This window comes from Cottoperca gobio, chromosome 7 (assembly GCF_900634415.1).
Source record: "Cottoperca gobio chromosome 7, fCotGob3.1, whole genome shotgun sequence".
Classification (NCBI taxonomy): Eukaryota; Metazoa; Chordata; class Actinopteri; order Perciformes; family Bovichtidae; genus Cottoperca; species Cottoperca gobio.
This window is the reverse complement of record NC_041361.1, coordinates 19,358,260-19,381,006: the sequence shown is the minus strand read 5'-3', so window position 1 is coordinate 19,381,006 and position 22,747 is coordinate 19,358,260.

The window sequence follows — 22,747 nt, the reverse complement described above, 5'->3', positions numbered from 1 at the left end:
AACAGAAGTCAATGTGCCCTAGATTATGGATATCTGGACTCTAATGTGGATTAAACTGTGCATCATTTTTGCTTTGACATAAATAATTCAGGTGTAGTGCCTGAACAGTGAATGCAGTAAAAACAACATATTGCAAAAGCTCAAAAAGCTTTTCTTCCATTTTACCTGCACAAAACTTAGATCAAATGCTTTGGTAAGTAAGGACAACCCCATGTGGGTGTTCTGGCAGATAGTCATATACCTTTCATAGAAGAAGCAAAGCATTACCCAAAGTGTACAGTTTCACTAGAACTGCTCAGAAAAGTTGAAAGATGTCACAGCTGAATGCACCCGTTGTCGGCATTCTTTCCCTGTCAAAATTGAAGGGAAGCGCAGACAGGTGTGTTGCTAACACACAAGGATTTGGACAAGCAACTGAAGAAAACACTCCAGATAAGGACTCCTCTCTAAAGAGCCTTGTAATTGCAGCTAAGCTAAGATAACCACTTTGTGAAGTAACTTCAGTGACACAACACTACACCACCACAGAGAGGGCCCACACGATGTTAACTAATCTGCTTTCCCATCTCAAAATGAGTAAAAAAAAAAGACAACGCAGGAGCATCTCGAAGTACGACTTAGCTCCCAAATATTATAATATTGGATATGAGACTTCGAATAAGCGGAACAAAAGGTACCAAAAAGGTATCCAGAACTAGCTTGATCTACAATGGAACCAATGAAAGAAAAGTGATGCTCCTGCAGCATGCATGCCTGATATCGTGAACAATAGTGGTTTGACTGTGAATAATACTTGGATTTTGCATAATAAATCTCTTTATGGTTTGAGAATCCAAAGCTCGCAAACACAAGGCTGGTACAGTGAAGTGTCACATTATTCACATCTACATTACCAAAGAAATTAAAGCATTGTGTTTTGATGTCAAAAGTGGAATTTCCATTGTCTGCCAAGTATGTCACAAGTCTCGCTCGCTTCTTTGAAATGGATTATCAAGAGGTGCTCCAGCATGGCTGTCACTTTTTTACCAGCTGTTGAGCGCATCCTGCACAGCTGGCCCTGCTCCTCGCTACAACAACAGTTCAATAAGGTGTTGTGGCGTACCTGCTCTCCAGAGGATGGCACGTCGCTGACTTTATGCTATACACATTTTCCACACAACGATGCTGCGCCAAACTGATCACAAGGCAGGATGAGAATTCTTTTTGATACCAGATAAATGGAGCTACAATACTGATAAGGTCCATTACATTTTAATAAAGTGTACGTTATATTTACAAAGCCATACCTTGCCATCAGACAGCCCTTTCTGATGGGGAACTAAAGCCGTTATCTCTGCTCTCTTCAAAGCCACCAGACTCCTTTGAGAACGCAGTCATTTTACTTCACAGAACACGGGAGTTGCTGGTCTACTGCTTGCCTCTGTCAATTAGTTCGTTTGTGTTATTGTGTGACTTTGGTGGCTAACCAAAGATCAGCAGCTTCCTTTGGTTACTATTACAAACAAATGCAAGTATGCATGAGGGTGACATGAACTGAGGTTACACACATCTGGTTGAGTCAAAAATGTTTCAACTTTGTCCTGAGCCTGGGACGGTTGTGTGTCGTGTGTGTGTGGGGGCTGCAGGTGTTCTGATTGGACCGTCAGATGATTGTATATTAGTGTGCTAATTCTGTTGTTTTTGTTTAACATGCTTTCTTGTTTTTTCAGTTACGAGATTTAAGTTTTAGATTACATTTTCTGTTGGGTAAATTTCAGGCATTGCTCATCTCTGTTGTCTGTTGTTTAAAACTGTTACTTTGAACTTGAATGGTGTTTCTGTCATACTTATGTCAAAGTTCCCCAAGGCCAGGGACATAACACTGATGTTGTATGACTTATTGAATGTACACAGATAGGAGCACAATGGAGTTTTTCAGGAGGAAAGTAACTAAAAGTAGTTCTCCTGGTAGGTTGGTTATCACTGTTTGTGGTCAAAATACAAACTTTTGCAAAGAATACCAAGAGGTCAAAGCAGCCTGAAAAGTGTCTATTTTATATGTTTGTCAAAGTAAAAACCAAAAACCTAATTCCAGGTATTACAGAGCCTTTGTCTCTTTATTTTGCACTAAAATTGGGATGTTTCTGGCCATAATCAAGCGTTTATTATGTGACTTTGTTCCAACAGTCACAGCAAACTACATAATAATACACTGGATCGATACACTTCTTGATTACAAATTTCTCCCGGGAAATGTGCTCAATATATATTGTTAAATTGATCGTTAACTTCATGCCAGTGTTGCTTATTTGCCAGCGGTAGAAAGAAAAATTCAACTCTGGAGGGATGGAGAGAGAGAGAGAGAGAGAGAGAGAGAGAGAGAGAGAGAGAGAGAGAGAGAGAGAAAGAGAGGAGCTTAAGGGACATAAAAGAAAAACAACCTAAGAAGGAAAGAGAGAGAGAGAGAGCTATTCGGACGTGTGAAGTGTAATGGCAATCTACCACGGCGATGACATGAGTGTGCGGGCGTTCGATATCATAACAGCGCAGAGGTGGAGCGGCAAATCCTCCTTGTGTCTGTCCCTGCCATGCATCCACCAATCTGTCCATCTGTCTGTCTGTACATGAGGGGGGGAGGGGGGGGGGAGTGCTGAGGCCCGTCAGTCAGCAGGAGAGCACAGAGGAAGGCTGCAAGGTGTGGAAAAGAGATGTGGTGATGGATGGAAGAGAGGACGAAAGAGAGCCAGAGCGGAGGGGGATTATAAGTGGAGTGTATGTGTGTGTGTGTGTGTGTGTGTGTGTGTGTGTGTGTGTGTGTGTGTGTGTGTGTGTGTGTGTGTGTTCTTGTGCAGATATCCTGGTGCAGAACCTCATATACACCTGGTACTAACATGTGATCTGTATCTGGCACTGATAGGAGGCCTTTGCATTAACACTTGGTTAACAAGTGTCCTTTATCTCGATTTCCTATCATAATCGAATCTCAATATTTAAATGTTAACCAACACGGTGTGTCTCATATGGTAGTAGCCAGATTATTTAAAGGCCCGTCACAGCAGCACTCAGTAGGCTGACATTTTGCAGAGATTTCAATGGAATACCTACATACATATAGTTCAAACATTTGGAATCTCCTGCCTCAAAGCTTGATTGGGTACGACTGGGTAAGATGGCCGACAGGACTCCTCTATATTTCTGGTCATTCAAGCTTTTACATTGTCACAGAATCACAGTTTAAACCTATTGATTCTAACCACTGAGTCGACTGCAGAGGGCCTACAGGAAAACATCTACCAGAAATATTTTGGGTACAATTAAAACATTAATTCTTCTTCTTTAGGAGCGTAAACTATTTCAAAAGTAAATGATACATTTGGTGTCTGAAATCTCTGTTGAAAAAAAAAACCATCAATATAAAAGGTGGGCGTAGAACCAGCACCCAGAGGGGGGAAGGCAAACAGGCACCACATGGGCTCAGTGATCCCATCTCTTTTGGAAATCCATAGTTTGTAGATTTTTGCTTTGTCTGTCTCATCCAGTGTGATTTAAGAACCTTTTAGAATCTGTTAATTTGACGTTTCATTACAAATGCTTTGCCAAAGGGTTACAAAATTACTAATTAGGTCTCTGAAAATTATGTTTTTTAATTTGACGCTATCCACTTTTGAACTTGATCCCGAAATAAGTCTACAACTGGACAGTACTACAGCAGATGCAACATTAATTCCTCATCATTGTTGCGAAATCAGCACAAGGTGGTTTGTTCAAGGCCCCAGATATGTAGCATCTCTTGGGTGGGTAAGAATTGATATATTATCTATATTTTCATTATGTATATAATTTGCATCATCAGGCATACATTGTTGCTTTTGATTCTATATTATTAATTAAGTCCCTTTTATGTTACTGTTGTTTCGCACTTTTTTGACCAAACATTCCTACAGAAAAAATAAATAAGCAATTTGAAAATATACTGTTTCCGGAGAATTCACCATTATGTATCATTTCGCATTTTGATTTATTACATGATGTTTTTAGCCAATTTATTATTGATGGACCGAAATTGAAGTAATACAACATTTGCACAAAAGCTTTTTTGAGATCTGTAATGAATTGTGTAGCGAGTTCTTGCACATTCTATCATGAAATTGTTTCTTAAATGTGTCAACTTCTTCCTTCCATGAATCTGTTCTGGATGAATGAAGCAGTTTTTGAGATTTGTTGGCTCTTTATATTGTCCATTATACTCTCTTCTCCTGGTCTACACTACAACTTCAGGTTCCATTTGGGGTTATACATATATCCAGCATCTTTGACCAGCTTTGGTTTGTTGTTGGCAGATTGGCTGAACAAGGTCTACCTTCTTCTCAAATGCCTCAGGTTAAATGACAGCTCATCAAGGTGAGTGACACGCAGGGAGGTGTGCAGACGAATAAGGGCATCCCCCAACCTGCACACACTCCCGTCCACTCACACACTTACTGTTTACTATGTGATCAATATATCATTTCAATTTGACAAACTGTCTGTCATTGAGTTGACAGAATGTTTGTCATTTAGATGAGGAAAAAATCTTACTCTGCACTACTCTGTAATTAGGTATCCAAAGGTTTTAACACATTCATTTTTTATAGGCTTCTTATTTTAGCTCACAACAACTGTAACTTAATTTTAATTTTTTTAGCTGTGGTTGATGAATACAAAAATAACTACATTTTTCATACGTTGACTCTCCTGTGTGTGTGTGTGTGTGTGTGTGTGTGTGTGTGTGTGTGTGTGTGTGTGTGTGTGTGTGTGCAGTACCTTTTCCTGTCAGTGTGTAAAACTACCTCAAGTATCTGCAGTGAAGAGAGGCAGTATTATCTAGTGCTTCTTTGCTTTAAGATAAAGTCTCCCCCGTTGTTTTCTCTTACACTAATTGGAATCTGTTAAAGACATTATAACATTTAAATAACTTGGAAATTAGGTCTGTAAAAAAATAAGTAAACTGCATGTGTTGTTTCAGTGTGTTGGATGCATATTTAATTAACAATTAATGTTTTTATGCTGCTCAGACGTCATTGCTGGTTGTGAACATTAATTAGGCTTCCACTAAACACTGTAATGTTTCTATCTTATCAGCGTTTCGCAAGTTGGTTATAGTTCTTCTCCGATGAGTCATGGTGTAAGTTTCTTTGTAAACGGATGGCTTTAAAGGAAATACGTCCACAGTCTGTTCCCCGAAATTCTTCAGAAAATGCAAACTCCTGGTTACAAAGAGAAGCACATGGCTAGTTATTATGCTAAATGAAGGCCAAGGCATGATCCGCCCTACTCTGCCTCTGATGGCTTACCCTGATATTCTTGCTTTCGCCATTCTGCGTAATAATTAGTAATGTACCGGAGCAATGGGCCTTCTGAACAATGGGTTTGTTTTCAGGGTAACAGACAGTCGGAGAAAGGGACATGTGGTGGGAGATTTACCTCCATATATGAGCAGCATAAGATATCGTATTTATTAAACACAAGCCTATAAATATTCAGAATTATGCCCTGGGGAACCAAGAGGTTTACTTTATACAGTATGACTTCCTCACTACTTAGGTTAACAAAATCAAACTACAGTTAAAGTTGATGACTGCAGAAACCCAAACTGAACCTCGAAGATCTCTTCCGAACCTTATCCTCTTGAATTAACTTGTGTTTTAGAACATGTAGAAGTGTCTGGGAGAGAGAAAGGGAAAAACAGGGATATGTTGAAAGGTGCAATGAAGAGACGTAAGGTGTATAACAGTTGGATGACTTGGGAGACAACCTGATCTGAGATATTAGAGGAGGGATAATGGTGGTGCTGAATGTAGAGTTAAACTGGAGGTCAAACCGGGTGCAAGAGGGCAGAGGAGAACAAAGAAGAGAAGAGAGAAGTGAGGGCAGAAGAGACAGTAACATAGTGTTTGACTTCATCTTTACTGGGAAAGAAAGAAAGCAGTTTACAGATCAACACAGACACACAGAGACACTATGCCTGTCTGATGTTGAGCAGTGTTTGTATGTTGGGTCACGCTGACTGAATACTGCAGCTGTTATTTACCCATGTCTGTATGGCCCAGCACTATACGCCGTGGAAAAAGCACTGATGGGCTGGTTTCAAAGAGCCTTACCTGCTCTTTCAGCATCAAAAAGTGCACTTAGGAGCCTCTGTAATGTTCCATCACTTTCCTCAGCTCAGGTTGGGTTGTATTATAATGAGCAATAGTCTCTCTCTCTCATCACGCTCTCTCGCTCTCTCTCTCTCTCTCTCTCTCTCTCTCTCTCTCTCTCTCTCTCTCTCTCTCCCCCCTCTATCTCTCCCCCCCTCTATCTCTGTCCTTGCTGTTTCACATGCTACACTGGATCGTTGTCGTATTCATAACAAGCCTTGACTTTTACAAAAGAAAAAAGAAAATTTCGCTCAGTATACTCCAGGTGTAATCATAACTTTATGCAAAAATACATTACTTTAAGATGTAAATGTGCCGCAGATATGTTGGAGATGTAATCATTCAAAGCGTCTCTGTAGGTGGTCAGAGATGCATATGCGCACATTAAAAACAAGGTGTAAACGCAGTGTGCCGCCAATCATCATACGGCTACGGTTACATACGCTTGAGAATTATTTGTATGTGAATTCAATGAAGATCACAGGTGAAAGGCGGCTCAGATACAAACTGGATTGTACGCGGAAAATAGGTAAGAATTTCTTTCTTTTGCTAAAAATCTTTCTATATTAGTTATAGGACAAAATACTCCTTTGTATATGGAATTCTGGTGATTGGGACAAGTTCCACTATATTAAAGATACGCTCTGTTAAGTTGTACTGAACTGAATAAAAAAATATTTGAGGAAAAGGGGCCAGAATTTTAGTTTCTGTTTTTACAACCTTTACTGTTTTGGTTCAGTCTCACCGTCTCAACAAATGTAAAAAATATTAATAACATATTTGAAGCTTGTTCCGCTGCTAATGTTACCGCACATCCTTTCATATACGATAGGATGTGTATATAGGCAACTGTTTGCTAACACGTTCACTATAACAACTTTACAATGTGATAATATAACCAAATACCACTGTAATGACTTTATCTGCAGAAGTTAGATTAATTAACTCTCATTATTTACTTTCTAACGTTCACAACTGTGGACAGTTGACTTGAAAGTCAAAGCCAGTGTCACGCTAGGGAAGGATGAACACCAGCCAAAGGAAAAATAAAAAGTATTCTCATTAATGCTTGCAACTTATGAAACATTAGTAAATTATTTATGTAACACTATCAAAGCCATCAAAATATGTAAAGCTTTCATGATGGGTGCCGTATTACAAAGTGGTATGCAAGAGATTACCACAGAAAGTGATTTGGTAGATTGAAAAACCCAAGTTCACTTTGTTCACGAGACATACATTAGAAATCAATTGGACTATATACCTTTGTATTTCTGTACATTTGTACTTTTTCTGTACTAAGAGACCAATTACCCAATCACAAACTCTTAAGCACATACGCAAAAAAGTAGTTTTCTTTGTTTATTCCGTCTCTGACTCAGTTGAAGAGGCATGAAAATGCCAATATTTAAAGGCAGTAAACAACAACAGTACGTTTTAGACACATTAATTGCTTAATTGCTGAGAGTATTTTATCCGCCATATTAACATAAGCAATTCCTTGGAAGGATAGTGCTAGCATAGCAGAAAATTGGCCTGGGGGGCTTAGGGGAATTAGAAAGGCAGATTGCATGACGTGGTGGAGGGAGAAGTCTAAGCTAGCGGAACCGACATTTGAAGCTTTTTTTCCCCTAATTATGATCCGTCTGTGCTTTTTTTTTTGTCCGCTCTCTTTCCCTCGAAACTCTTTCAAAGCTCATTTCATTCACTTGCAAGGGATTTGTCATGTGGAAAATAAGCTTCAATGTTCGATTTGATTCATTTATTATATGTTTTTGAATACTGATGAAGATACATAATTTTCAGATGACGGGACGTTCTCTTGATTTAAAGTCTATTGTTGAGCTCCCAGAAAGAGTTAGCGGTGCATGTTTATCAAGGTCAAAGATGTGTGACATATACTTGCATCGTCAGCGTCATTTTCATTGTTTGATATTTGCCTGACAGAAAACACAATGATTCTTGTGCTCTCTAGACATTCCCCAATCTTTGATGTTTACTTTTTGTATTTATTTCTCACAGTTGTTCTTCTTCCTTCATTTCCCTCCAAACATTGCCCACCCATCCAGCGTGAAACAAAGAGTAAAACCTCCTAAACGAGATCACCCGCCATGTAATCTCGGCAAACAAATGAGGAACACCCGCTGCTTTAGCGAAACGCATGCTGCAAATGGCTCCCGCTGTCCGTGATGGCAGCTTTGTGCGCAACTAAATGCACCACGCTGATGGCAGCCAAAGCATAGCGAGATGCTCCGCTTTCATTTCCATTTACCCTGTGCTGTTTGCTGACTCCGGAGATGCTTCTATTAATGGGAAATAGAAAGTAATGAAAGGCTGAAGGAAGAAATAAAACTCACTCTTCTTCCCTCCCTCGCTCTCTGCTCGCTTCCCTATCTTTCCAAACCTGCTGCGAACATGCACATTATAACACCGTCCTGCAAAGCTCGGCCCTTGTCCGTTCAGGCTCATTACAATGATAAAGGTCTGTGAAAAAAGCCCTGATCTTTCATTCTCCAGGCTCGCTCCCGTCAGCATATTGTTGGGGGAAATCTGCCAACATTACCTTCACATTTTCTCTCTCGCCTAATATAAGTTGACCTCTGCTGCTTCATCTTCATGGTAGTCAAAGGCCACAATAAGAGCAGTTGTATTACAAGTGACTCCAGACATAAATCTGCCTGCTGGAGCAGCGACTTCTGCCTCTTCACTTTCTCGTTTTTAGACATGTATCTCTGTCTCTCTGCCGAAGTCACTCTTCTTTCCTTCCCCCCACACACCCCCTTCACTTTCTGCTGTTTGGTGACTATTTGGCTGTTCTGCAGGAACAATTAATTGGCTTTAAAAAAGATAGTCTATACAGCTTACACAAGTCTTTCTCTAAAGAACGATGTAGTTAGATTTCCGAGTATAAGATATGTATGCTGGGAGCAGTTTGCTATATCTGTGAGTGCTGCCAGCACTACAGATCATAAAGTATGTGGGCAGCTTGATGGCTTTTTAAATTGAATGTTAGCAACATTTTTGCTCTATTGTATTGTGAAATATTGTATTAAAGAACACTGTAAGTGTAAAGCTCTCTAGACTGCATTAGCAAAACCAGAGCATGGCTGATAAAAGGTAATTATTATCACAGGAGCACAGGGATTTATCCTCTGCTGAAAGAGCATGTGTGTAATTTTAACCTGCTGACAATTCCCAACTGAAATGACCACCTCTCTTCGTGATGTCCAGGGAAAATTTTGCATCAGCACTTACCAACTTACATACCTGGCATCTCTATTACAGAGCCTAGTGGCCTGCTAGAGCAGCATCGCTCTCTACAACTCAGACGTCCACGCTTTCCATGCCAGGGGCCATGTGGATGACACTAGAATCTGCAGTAAGATGATTTTATCACTATTTCACTATCAATAAATATCACTCCTAATGGACTACTGCACTGAGTACTTGCTGTCTGTTCATGTGTGGATATTTGAAGTACACTAAGGAGGCGACTGTCGGGTCCGATCCAAAGCTTTGCCCTGAGGCCTAAGCCCTCGCGGACTTATCTTACGTCACTTGCTGAGTGGTTGAGAGCACGAGGCTGTCGGGGCTCAAAATGGTACAAACAGGAACGGGACAGCACTTTACGCTATCATATCCCGTAACCATGACAACGACAAAACACAATTGTGTTGTTGGGGCATTTTATTACTTTCTCCATGGCCAAAGAGGATGAACGTCTTCCAGGCCCTTCACAGAGTGGAGAAATCAAATGTACTATTTTTGGACAAAACAGCCTAAGCAAAATGAAAATACATGTTTGATGAATAAACTAGGTGGGTGTGTTATATATCCTTAATGTTAATATAGTGTTTCTGTGTAAATGTATTATGCCAGGCTGAACACCCCCGTGCCGTCATCTTTGTTAACCTTTTTTCAACGCCTCCGGGCTTCCCCTGGTAACACCACGTTTTATCGTCACAACGGGTATTTCCCTTTAGGCAAAGTGTGCAGAAATGAGGACTTACGGAAAGGGTGGATGAAGGGCTCAAAATGTCTGCGAGAGAACCAGTCATGCACTTGACAATTTGACAGTGGGACAGCTGTAAGACGTCATGGACCTACCGAGAACGCGTCTTAAAGTCCATGAGTTTGAGATTGTGGAGTTTGGGATTGGACCTCGTTCATCTTTTCTTGTTCAGTGTCATTAGAATTTTTGCTCAACTATGTATGCAGAGCTAAATAAACTGAGCTCCCTTTTGGTTTGGTGCCTCATCTGGAGAAATCTGGACTTTTCTTTGGAACTCTTGACAGTGGGAGCTGCTAATGGCGAGTATCATCACAGTGCATTTAAAAAAAACACCTTTTGTTCAATGTGTTTGGATGGCCAGTGAGATGAACTAGAAAAGTTAGTTGTGCATACCACTTAGGGTTGTTCAATAAAAAAAAAAACTTAAAGGTAAATTTCATATTTGAGTGAAAATAACCAGTTCAGAGCTGTCGGTTAATGTAGATTACATCCCTGCATTGTGCATTTCTGGTAGGACAGCCCCAACTCCTGGTAGGACAGTCCCAACTCCTGGTGATTAAACGTTCTTGATGGGATGAGGATGAACAGTTTTCACCAGCTGTGCGCTCCCTATGGTGATAGTGACCACTAGTGTCCAGTGAGCCAAAGATAAAAACATTTTAAAACAACTTAAAGGCCTTAAATTCAGATCAAATCAAATGTATTTATATAGCCCAATATCACAAATTACACATTTGTCTCAGTGTGCTTTACAGACTGCACAGCATACGACACCCTCTGTCCTTAGACCCTCGCATCGCACAAGGAAAAACTTCCTAAAAGAAACCCCACAATTAAAGGGGGAAAAATGGAAGAAACCTCAGCGAGAGCAACTGAGGAGGGATCCCTCTCCCATGATGGACAGACGTGCAATAGATGTCGTGTGTACAGGATAAACAACATAGTACAAATACAACATTTGACAGAAATTATGTTGTGATCAAAAAAGAGAAGTATGGATGAATCCAGGATAATGTCAAAAAGGCTTCCCGGTGTCCAGCAGGACCAGGGCAGCAGGTGCAGCCACGATTCATGATCCTGATGTAAACTTTATCAGTGGCAACCTGCCACATGAAAGACATAGAAACTCCGGGGATGATGCCCCGGATGATGAGTTAGTAACATACAAAAATGCATATAGATATAGAGGGAGAAGAGGGAAGAGGGAGGGCAGGAGAAAGGAAGAGAAGGAGGAGAGCAGAGAGGTGTTCCCCGGCAGTCTAAGCCTATAGCAGCATAACTAGGGGCTGATCCAAGACAAGCCTGAGCCAGCACTAACTCTAAGCTTTATCAAAAAGGAAAGTCTTTAGCCTGCTCTTAAATGTGGAGAGGGTGTCTGCCTCCCGAACACAAACTGGAATCTGGTTCCACTGGAGAGGAGCTTGATAGCTGAAGGCTCTGGCTCCCATTGTGCTATTAGATACTCTAGGAACTACACATTCTGGGAGCGCAATGCTCTAGTTGGTTTATAAGGTACTATGAGATCTTTAAGATAACCATTAATTGATTTATAAGTCAGGAAAATGATTTTTAATTATATTCTGTATTTTACCGGGAGCCAGTGCAGAGCAGCTAATATGGGAGTAATATGATCCCGTTTCCTAGTTCTTGTCAATACATGTGCAGCTGCATTTTGGATCAAGTGAAGAGTCTTAAGCGACTTTTTGGGACAACCTGATAACAATGAGTTGCAGTAATCCAGCCTTGAAGTAACACATGCATGGACTAGTTTTTCTGCATCATTTTGAGACAGGATGTGTCTTATTTTTGCAATGTTACGTAGATGAAAGAAGGCAGTCCTTGAGATTTGTTTTATGTGGGAGTTAAACGACAGATCTTGATCAACGATGACGCCAAGATTCCTTACGGTGGTGCTGGAGGCCAAATTAATGCCATCCAGAGCTTCTATGTCATTAGAAAATGCGTTTCGGAGGCGTTTAGGGTATAGTATAAAAAACTGAAAAAAAAACTGAAGTATAATAACTTCAGTTTTGTCTGTGTTTAACATCAAAACGTTGCTAGACATCCAAGTTTTTATGTCCTTAAGGCATGCTTGAAGTTTAGCCAATTGATTGGTTTCGTCTGGTTTAATTGATATATATAATTGAGTATCATCCGCATAACAATGAAAGTTTATAGAGTGGTTCCTTATAATTTTGCCCAAAGGAAGCATATATAAGGTGAATAGAATCGGTCCAAGTACAGAACCCTGCGGAACTCCAAGTCTGACTTTGGCTGTCATGGAGGATTTATCGTTAACACATACAAATTGAGATCGCTCAGATAAATAGGACTTGAACCAGCTTAGTGCGGTTCCTTTTATGCCAACACAATGTTCCAGTCTCTGTAGTAGAATGTCATGATCAACAGTGTCGAAAGCAGCACTGAGGTCTAACAAGACAAGAACAGACAAGTCCTTTGTCTGATGCCAATAGAAGGTCATTGGTAACTTTCACCAGTGCCATCTCTGTGCTATGATGAACTCTAAATCCAGATTGAAAAACCTCAAATAAACTATTATTATGTAAAAAATCACATAACTGTTTTGCAACTGCTTTCTCAAGGATCTTAGCGAGAAAGGGAATGGTTAGATATCGGCCTATAGTTAAAACCTAAAACCTCTGGATCAAGAGTAGGCTTTTTAAGAAGTGGTTTTATTACAGCTACTTTAAAGGATTGTGGTACGTAGACAGATAATAGAGACAGGTTGATCATATTTAATAACGAGGTGTTAATTAAGGGTAAAACGTCTTTAAACAGTTTAGTTGGAATCGGGTCTAAAAGACAGGTTGATGGCTTAGACGATGAGATTAATGAGGTTAGTTGGTTAAGGTTGATTGGAGTAAAACAGTCTAGATATATTTCAGGAGTTAGTAATTTTTTTAAATTCCGGAGGATTGAAGTTAAGTCATTACCAATTGAGGGCAGGAGGAGATTAATTTTGTCTCTAATAATTATAATTTTATCGTTAAAGAAGCTCATGAAGTCGTCACTACTGAGAGATATAGGAACAGAAGGCTCTGTAGAGCTGTGGCTCTCTGTCAGCCTGGCTACAGTGCTGAAAAGAAACCTGGGGTTGTTCTTAGTTTCTTCTATTAGGAAGAGTAATAAGCTGCTCTGGCATTACGGAGAGCCTTCTTATACGTTTTAAGATGATCTAACCAGACTAAACGAGATTCTTCCAATTTAGTGGAACGCCATTTAGTTTCAAGATTTCTCGACTTTTGTTTTAGTTTGTGGATTTGTAAATTAAGCCATGGAGCTTTCTTTTTCTGTTTTATGATCTTCTTCTTTAGAGGAGCGACAGAGTCGAGTGTTATTCGCAGGGAGGCTGCAGCGCTATCAACAAGATGATTAATTTGGGAGGGACTAAAGTTAGCATTGGAGTCCTCCAGTTATATTGATATTGAGTCCTGGTAATGAATTAAGTGCTGATGGAATCACTTCCTTAAATTTAGTCACAGCACTATCAGATAGACATCGAGCGTAGGATATTTTGCCTACTGGCTTGTAGTCCAGTAACAGGACTTCAAAAGTTAATAAAAATGGTCTGATTAAAGAGGAGTATGTGGACACACTGATAAACTTTCAATTTCAACACCATATCTCAGAACAAGGTCCAGAGTGTGGTTTAAACAGTGAGTTGGTTCATGTACATTTTGACTGAACCCAATTGAATCTAATATTGAGGTAAATTCATTATTAAGGCTGTCACTGTCAACATCCACATGAATATTAAAGTCACCTACAATAATTTCTTTATCTGTTTTAAGGACTAAGCTTGATACAAATTCTGAGAATTCAGATAGAAATTCAGAATACGGACCAGGAGGGTGGTACACAGTAACAAATAAAACTGGCTTTATTGTTTTCCATGTTGGGTTTGAGAGCGTAAGAACAAGGCTTTCAAAAGAGTTGTAGTTTAGTTTAGGTTTAGGATTGATCAAGAGGTTTGAGTCAAATATGGCCGCAACTCCACCTCCTCGGCCAGTGACCTCGAGGAATGTGAGTATTAATATGACCAGGTGGAGTGGATTAATTTAGACTGACATATTTTTCATGTCTCAGCCAGGTTTCAGTGAGACAAAATAAATCAATCTTATTATCTGATATTAAATCATTTACCAATCCAGCTTTCGTTGATAAAGATCTGATGTTTAAGAGCCCACATTTAATTTTTCGATTTAGTTGCACTTTTGCAGCGGTGGTGTTTATTTTAATTAGGTTTTCATGTATAACTCCTCTTCTGTTAACCATAGATTTGATTAGTTTCAGTGGTCGTGGGGCAGACACAGTCACTATGGGGATTTGAGTGGGTGACTGCCCGGAAAGAAGCACAGAGAAGTGTGTCAGACTGCAACTCTGTTTCCTGGTCTCAACTCTGGGTTGTCATGGATTAGGTCTACTAATAAACTTTGTAATATTATTGGATATGAGATCTGCTCCATCCAAAGTAGGATGGATGCTGTCACTCCTAATCAGACCAGGTCTTCCTCAGAAAATCCGGCAATTGTCTACTAAGCCCACATCATTATCTGGACACCACCAGTGAGAGCCAGCGACGGAATGATGACATGCGGCTAAACATGTCATCATTCAAAAGATTTGGCAGAGGACCAGAGAAAACTACGGGGTCCGACATTGTTTTGGCAAATGTACACACCGACTCCACATTAACTTTAGTACACTCCGATTTACGCAATTGCGCGTCATTACCGCCGACGTGAATAACAATCTTACTGTATTTACGTTTAGCCTTAGCCAGCAGTTTCAAATGTGCTTCTGTGTCGCCCGCTCTGGCCCCCGGAATACACGTGACTGTCATCGCTGGTGTCTCAAAATGAACGTATCTCAAAATTGAGCTACCGATAACTAGAGTTATGCTTCTCAGCTGGTGTGTCACTGAGTGGGGAGAACCTGTTAGAAACATCAAGCGGTTGGTGGTGAACCGTGGGCTTCTGATAACACTTCTTTCAGACAGTCACCCAGTCTCCCGGCTCTGCTAACGTTAGCTGCAGCAGCTAACGTTAGCAGAGCCGAAAGGAGCATAAATAATTGACGATTTAGCGAGAGTCGCTAAGAGAAGGAGGATAAGGATAGAGTTGTAAGTGCTTAGGAAGTACAAGTAAAGGTTTAGATAGATGACAGGTAATTAGCCGATGTAATCAAGAATATAACAACATTAACTGGGTCAAGCTGGAGCTGCCGAAGTATGCTACCAGCAACACAGAAACATTAACAACCGGAAATGACAAAATGCCAAAGCTTCGAAGGCTAAATAAGCTGCAATTTCACCGCCACCGGTCTGTAGCTGTTGAAGTCCTTGGGGTGGGGGGTCTTTGGCACGGGTACCACACAAGATGTTTTCTACAGTTGTGGTACCCTCCCTGGCTTCAGATTCAGGTTGAACAATAGCTCCACAATCCTACACAGTTGGTCAGCGCAGGATTTGAAGAGCTTTGAGCTGATGCCATCTGGACCCGCAGCCTTTCTCGCCTTACACCTTCTGAGCTGACTCCTCACCTGGTTGGTTGTTAGGGACAGAGTGCTATGAAGTAGTTTGGAAAATGGTACCACTCGTAAAGATTCACCAGATTCGCTTTTCTCTGGCATGACATGTGGTGCTGGTGTCTACCAGCTAATTATTTTACTGTTTAGAGGTCTTCAACAGCGGGTCCGCAGAGGTACTGGAGGGGGGTCGCAAAATATTTGGTTGATTAGACTATTATTATTATTTTAAGATTTGTTTTTCTCCACAAATTTAAACGTCTTTGAATACACATTAACATGAATCCAACATATTGTAGTGAACAGATACATGGAGGCAGAAGACGTTATCTTTCAGTCAGCAATGCACACATTCAGTATTAATTGAATAGCTTAGTATTGAATGCACAATAACAGGGTAGCTATGTTTATACATAGCACTAGGCCCAGTTTAATATAAAACACAATTGTATACAATATATATAGTAGGAGGTCCCTGCTCCATTAGTTTCAGGGTCCTTGGCCTGAAAAATGTTGAAGACCCCTGACTGAAATTACCACAGACGGGCAAAATCAAACCTCTCCTGATAACACCACTGCTGTTTGGACAGAGCGAAACAAATATTATTTCAGTCTGATTTTTTTTTGCTGATTACCAGATGACACTCTGCAAAAGGGCAACACCTTAACTAGCAACAACAGCTGTATTGATCGAGCAGAGACTCATGCCTTCCAGCTATCTCTTATAACAATCTAACGTCATGACATTAAAAGTTTGATGCCAGAAGGAAAAAAACAACAGTTGCACAGAGACAGCCAAGTGACCAGAGCTGATAGGCACATGGAGAGTGTCGGTTGACAAAGAGCCTTGGCCCCGGTGTGGAAGACTTAAGCTGTTAATACGCCTGATAAAACTTCCACTCCATTAAAGCTAAAGGCAGCGAGGGCCTTGTTAATTGCAATGTTGACAGTTGACTGCTTTAATTTCAGTACAAGTTACTTTCTTTTTCCTCATTGGGGGTAATTTTCATGCCCTGCTTAGAATATTAACCATTTTTCAAACTTTACCCCTGAAGCATTACTGTATACTCTATATAGGATTATATGTAGTACAGAGCTAATAATTATCAGGGGTTAACTCTTTCATGCAAACCAATTATTACCAAATAACTTTGTAACCAGTATTTTGCTCTAACATAAGTACTTTAGACTTAAATCAATGCATTGAGTGAATCCAATTGATGAATTCTCATTGATTATGTCGTTCACGAGGTGCTCTGAAGCCAGTCGCACGTTTCAGATGTAATAAGGGTGACCGGGCTGAGACCAATATCCACTTTGGGGAGGCACAGGAATGAGTTTCTTGTTCAATTCATTGTTTTCCCCCCATGGCACAGTGCCATAGGCCAAATGATTACTATTTTGGGTCGCTAACTCGTTCATTCACTCAATCAGGCAACAGTGCTAACAAGTACACCATTAGGAATTATATAAACTGGACTATACTTTTTTTTAAATCACATAACTTGATAGCAGCTTGTGTTTTAGACATTAGCATAACACAGAGGATGTTTGCTTAAGGCTAAAATGTAGGCATGCTATTTCAAATAGATAATATTGTGAGTAGAAATAAGGATTTTTCTCTTTTTGAAAGAAACGATTATACAAGACATCACTTTGGCATTGATCACTGTGTCTCCACAAGTTTATGTCATTCCAGCAACACATGAAAAGCTTGGCTCTAGCTATGTTACACCTTGCATGCTCTAACACATCCCTGAACACACATATTCATTCATACATTTAAACTATATCGTACAATGCCAGGAGTATCACTTCAGCAGAGCACTGATGTCAGCCCGGTTTGGCTTCAGACTGGCTCATTGAAAGATTTATGGTTATCACCTGACTAGTAACATTCAATCCTATTCATGCAGATCTGATGCCATTATAACCTGACACTTCTCACTGTTGCTTCGCTGATGCACTTGTCTATGCCTTCTGATGCCGCTGCTCCGTCCACCTCAGCAACCTCCTCCGTATGTGCTAGATGTTTTTAATTAAGTAATGACGCGGTCAGCGGTTGTTATTTCATATTTTGATTGGTTGGAAAATGTAAAGAGAGTTATCTAATTTGAGCCTGTCAGAGCAACGCACAAACTTGTATTGCAATCCTGCGTCCTAAAAATTACATTCCTATACAACATTTACATTTCGAGGTCAATGTTGTGAAATTGAAACAAAACAACTGTTGTTGGCAACCAAACCAAACCCTTCACCTTGCATACAGTAGATTAACATTACAAGAGTGTGCTGCTTCTTGGATTATCTCAGTGCTTCCTCAAAAGAGAAGAGCCTTTTCTACCAAATCTAACTGTATAGCCATTTGCTATAAATGGCCAATTCCTTGACGTTAAATGTCTCTGACTGAGCTGAATTAATTTGTCATCGGCCAAACTCATCACAACACCATTTTGCCAGCATGTCCCCTCAAGCACAAATTAAACTTCCACAGCTGCGTGGCCACGAGCATCCCACATCCCATCATCTGCCTGTGTCGGCGGGGCTGAACATGTATGCAAACAGACAACCAATGTAAACAGAACCGTTTTTGGACTATATCTAGCCCTTCAAGGTACACGCAGTGTGAGTGAGATGAACACAATACAGGGGGACAGAGGAAGCCAGTCCAACTGGACTTGTATGCGGCTGAAAGATGAGACTGAAAACAGTGACTGTTGGATGCATGTTGCTACAGGTTCTGGTGAAAGGATGAAAATCGGTCAAGGCTTGCTGGAGTCAGGGTTCTCGTTTGACCCGTAAAGTCCATTGAAGTCCGCACAATTTGAATTCATTATCCCTTCGTCCCCTCAGTGCTTCAGCAACATGTGCCACAACATGCGCTCCGTAGTTATGGAGGCTTGATCTACACATTCTGCACGAGCAGCGCCTCTACAGGAAGACACAGAGATTCCAGTGCAAAGCTAAAATCTCAAAGCCAAAATACTAGAGCACAATACCATTCTGAAATTACCAATATTAGAGGGGCAGTTTGCACTTGTGCCACCTGTGCTGAAAATATATGCAATCATGATGCTGCATGGCACTTTGGTTAAAAGCAGCCATCAAATGGCATGCCGTTAGTTTCACCTATTAGACACATTTCTGGACCCATGTCATGAATAGGAAATGCAATTGGAGCAGAGGCAGGATATACTGTAGTGGGACTATTTAATCCTTGAAAGTGAGACAGGGATTGTACTATTGGCTATTTAGCGGCACTCATAACCATATTTTGGTTCTCTGTTCTGATAATATTTCGTAATACACAGTGTATATTCAAATGTGGCATGACTAAAGCCCTCAACTTCACATGGAATTACATTTCTACTGACATTTCACTGTCACATGCTGATTTCTTTTTCTTTTTTAAGACTTCCGACCGACGCTAATGCAATATACATGTAAACATAAATACACATCTTACCAGTGAAAGATTTGCACTAAAACAGGTTTAAATTAGTCTTTTATGCATCACGCACGATACAATGCCATGACAGTTATTTACTTTGACTGTTAAAATGACTTCATCACTTTCTTTTATGTGTTCTTTGTGTGCGAGGCACATTTTTAGAACAAAAGCAAACAGGGTTCCCATAGCTTCTAAGCAACATGGTTAGCATACATTCAATGACTTTTCAAAGACTTTCCAGGCCCAATTCCCTTAAATTTAAGAACCCAACACGGCACAGTTTGAGACAAGGATCAAGGTTAATTACTTCTTCTTTCTTAAAACAATGACGCAATTTCCAGAGACACACAGACAGTGGACAGCAGACAGCGGAACATAGACTATTTACTAAAAGTTAAAACATTACAGGTCATTTAGCAGACGCTCTTATCCAAAGCAACTTACAGTGAACTAGCTACAGGGACAGTCTCCCTGAAACAATTTGGGGTTAAGTACCTTGCTCAGGGGCACAATGGTGCAGCCCTGGTATTGAACTCACAACCTTCTGGTGTTCAGTTTGGAAGGCGTACCACCAGACCACTAGGTCATCACCACCCTAATCCAAAACATAATATCAAAAGAACATTTATTTCTCTTCAAAATATATAAATTCAAACACTTTTAATGACCCAAACTTTCAAGGCCTTGATGATATTCCTCATATTCGCAAACGTTCAAGGACATCAAGGACCCATGGGAACCACGGACAACGTTTTTAATGAGGCCATAAAGAAGAACAATACAAATACAGATTTGTCACCTGAAACATGAAAGCAACTTCCTCTTGGATTTTCCAATCTGTCCATCTAACTCCTTATCTCATCTTGAAATATATGAATGTCAAATTAAGAACGTGGATTGTGTCACTGGAATAGTGTGTTGCGGTTGTCACTGTGTGATATTTTCCATCTGTTTTAACCTTTGTTCCAGCCAGCCAGCAAACTTGTGCTGTGGGAGCCAACACACGGGCACCGATCACAAGGGCGTCCCGCAAAAACATACGTGGATGTACTCAGGAAAGATGTGGGAGCAGAAAATACTGGCGAGCTAGCCAGATGCATGGAGGATCGGGATGACTAGAAGTACCGATGGAGGGCCCGTCTGAGGACGACCTAGTAGTCCTGCTCACAGAAAGAGAAAAGAAAAAGAAAGAAAGCAAGAAAGAAAGAAAGAAAGAAAGAAGGGGAGGGTATTAATTTGCAATGAGGGGAGATTTCAAACACCTCCATTATCACAGAATTTGTTTTGGTGTTTTAATGCTTATACAGTGGTAAATTTGAAATTAATTATGCAGAATTTGATGCATAAATTACGAATTGATACACGGGAAGCAAAACCCAAATGAAAATGGAAATCGGAAGCTATCAAAGGACAAAAATCTTTCACTGTGTGCAGTTGATGGGGAAATAAATGTTTATTTCCGGGTCACTGGGGATGTTAATTAGAATAGCAGTTTTTTCTGTCTTTCTCCCAAGCATGAATGGCGCAGGGCTCAGAACTGAATGGCATTGCCACCACGAGGCCATCTCTGATGCATTGTAAATGACAGCTCATCAACTTAAAGGACATTTTCAATGACAGGTTGCCTGTTCCTCTGAAGGTCACATCATCCGACCTGATGGCTCCAAGGGGAAGAGATGCGCTATAAGGGTGTACACCGCACATTAACTGCTGTTTACACTGATTGGATACACAAAGATTATGCTTTAATCGCACAGTGGTGCACCTACACCTATGAATACGCTATTAAAGTATCGCACTGAAGTGCGTTACGTTCCATCTTAAGCTGCTAAAGCAAAGATACGCAAAAAAAAAGAAATTACACTGGCCTTTGCAGATGTTGACATTGGTCATAGCTGAAGCCTTCATGCAAAGTGAATGATTACATGGCTCCATATTGTGTGGCCCTAAATGGCAGCTATATTTCAATTTCCATCAGAGGCTCTGATTGCAGCCATAACCTCTCAATGAGCATCCGAGGAGAACGCTGTCTCTCTGTTTGTCAGCTCCCAAACGTGCACTTCATTCGACAAACTGCTCACAGCATTTTTGCCAAACATGACGGTAATCAGGCGACGCGTGTTTCTCCTGCTATGCCTTTTGCTTTAGTCCTGCACCTGTAAAGAGATTTCAGATGTGCACAAAACCTTAGCTTTCCTGAGGAGGATGAACAGTGTGTGTGTGTGTGTGTGTGTGTGTGTGTGTGTGTGTGTGTGTGTGTGTGTGTGTGTGTGTGTGTGTGTGTGTGTGTGTGCAGGACCGTAAACATGATTCACCGCAGGGGTCTGATCCAATCTCTGCTGCAGCATGGCAGGGAGGGGGAGTGGGTTTCTTTATCCTGGCCAAAGAAGAACTACAAAGCCGACAAAAGACCCTTTTGCAGGAAGCAATGGAAGGGTAAAGTGCACGGACGCTTTGCATTTTATCCAGCATTTCTCCAGGTGAATACAAGCAGCGTCTTCACATGGTTGGTTAGTCCAGTATACCTGTAAAGATTGATTTATTGAAGCGTAGAGCTTCGGTTAGCCTTCCTAACCCACCTATGCTTCCACAGCGTCTATAAGTGTTTAGATGCAGCGGCCTTCCACCAACTGCTGATCTCAATAATATGGAGCATGTTGTGTTTAGAGCACGCCTGCAGATTCACCATCTGTTTCATGTCTGCCACTCTGTTGAAAACAATAAATAGTCTGATTATAGACATTATCAGTAAATGCCACCCATTGTGACAACAGATGTGAAACGCTTGAGCAATGGCGGTGTAAAACGTTGCCGTCAGTGTCAGCTAAAATCAAACGATTCAGTGTCCCTTCCTTTATTGGGAAATCCATTTCATTCTGCAATTGGAAGTCTGTGACTATGACAACTCGTACGTTATTATTATTTAGAGCATCCATTGAAAGAAAAGCAGAAAACAATACATAGGCAGTTATTATAACCACTGACTATAAAGCAGAAAAGCTTTTATTCTGACTTTCAAAATCAATGAAATCACGAGAGGGGAAAAAACACACCATAGTGTGTATTTCTATCCTTTTCATTGGTGAACATTGATTCAGCCACCCATCCCTTTCCAGACACCTTAAACTAATTAGGCCCTCAAAGTACAGCAGGAAAGAAGTATCCGACAATTAACTCCAGCACTGTGCTCCTATGGCATTTCGTTTTCAACGTGTTCCATTGTTTGATATTGACGAAATGCCACACAGGCATCGATCCCCCTCTACCATTAGCATGCCTCTGATTCTCATCTCATAATGCTGGTTTATATCGTGTTTACAGTCAAAACTCTTGCACGCCTGCTGTTCATTGGGGCAGAAGAAATTATAAGGCGTTAGCACTGCTGGAATATTAAATCTCTCTCCCACATTGCAGAAGACCCCCAAAATGCCTACCTCTATTTATTGGTAATGAGGGAAACGACTGTCACATAAATGCTGTCAAAATAAACTTAAGACAAACACAATAGATGTTAGTATTTTGTCCAGTTCATGTAGTAAGACATTAATCTACATGTAAGTCAAACTGAAACAATGACAA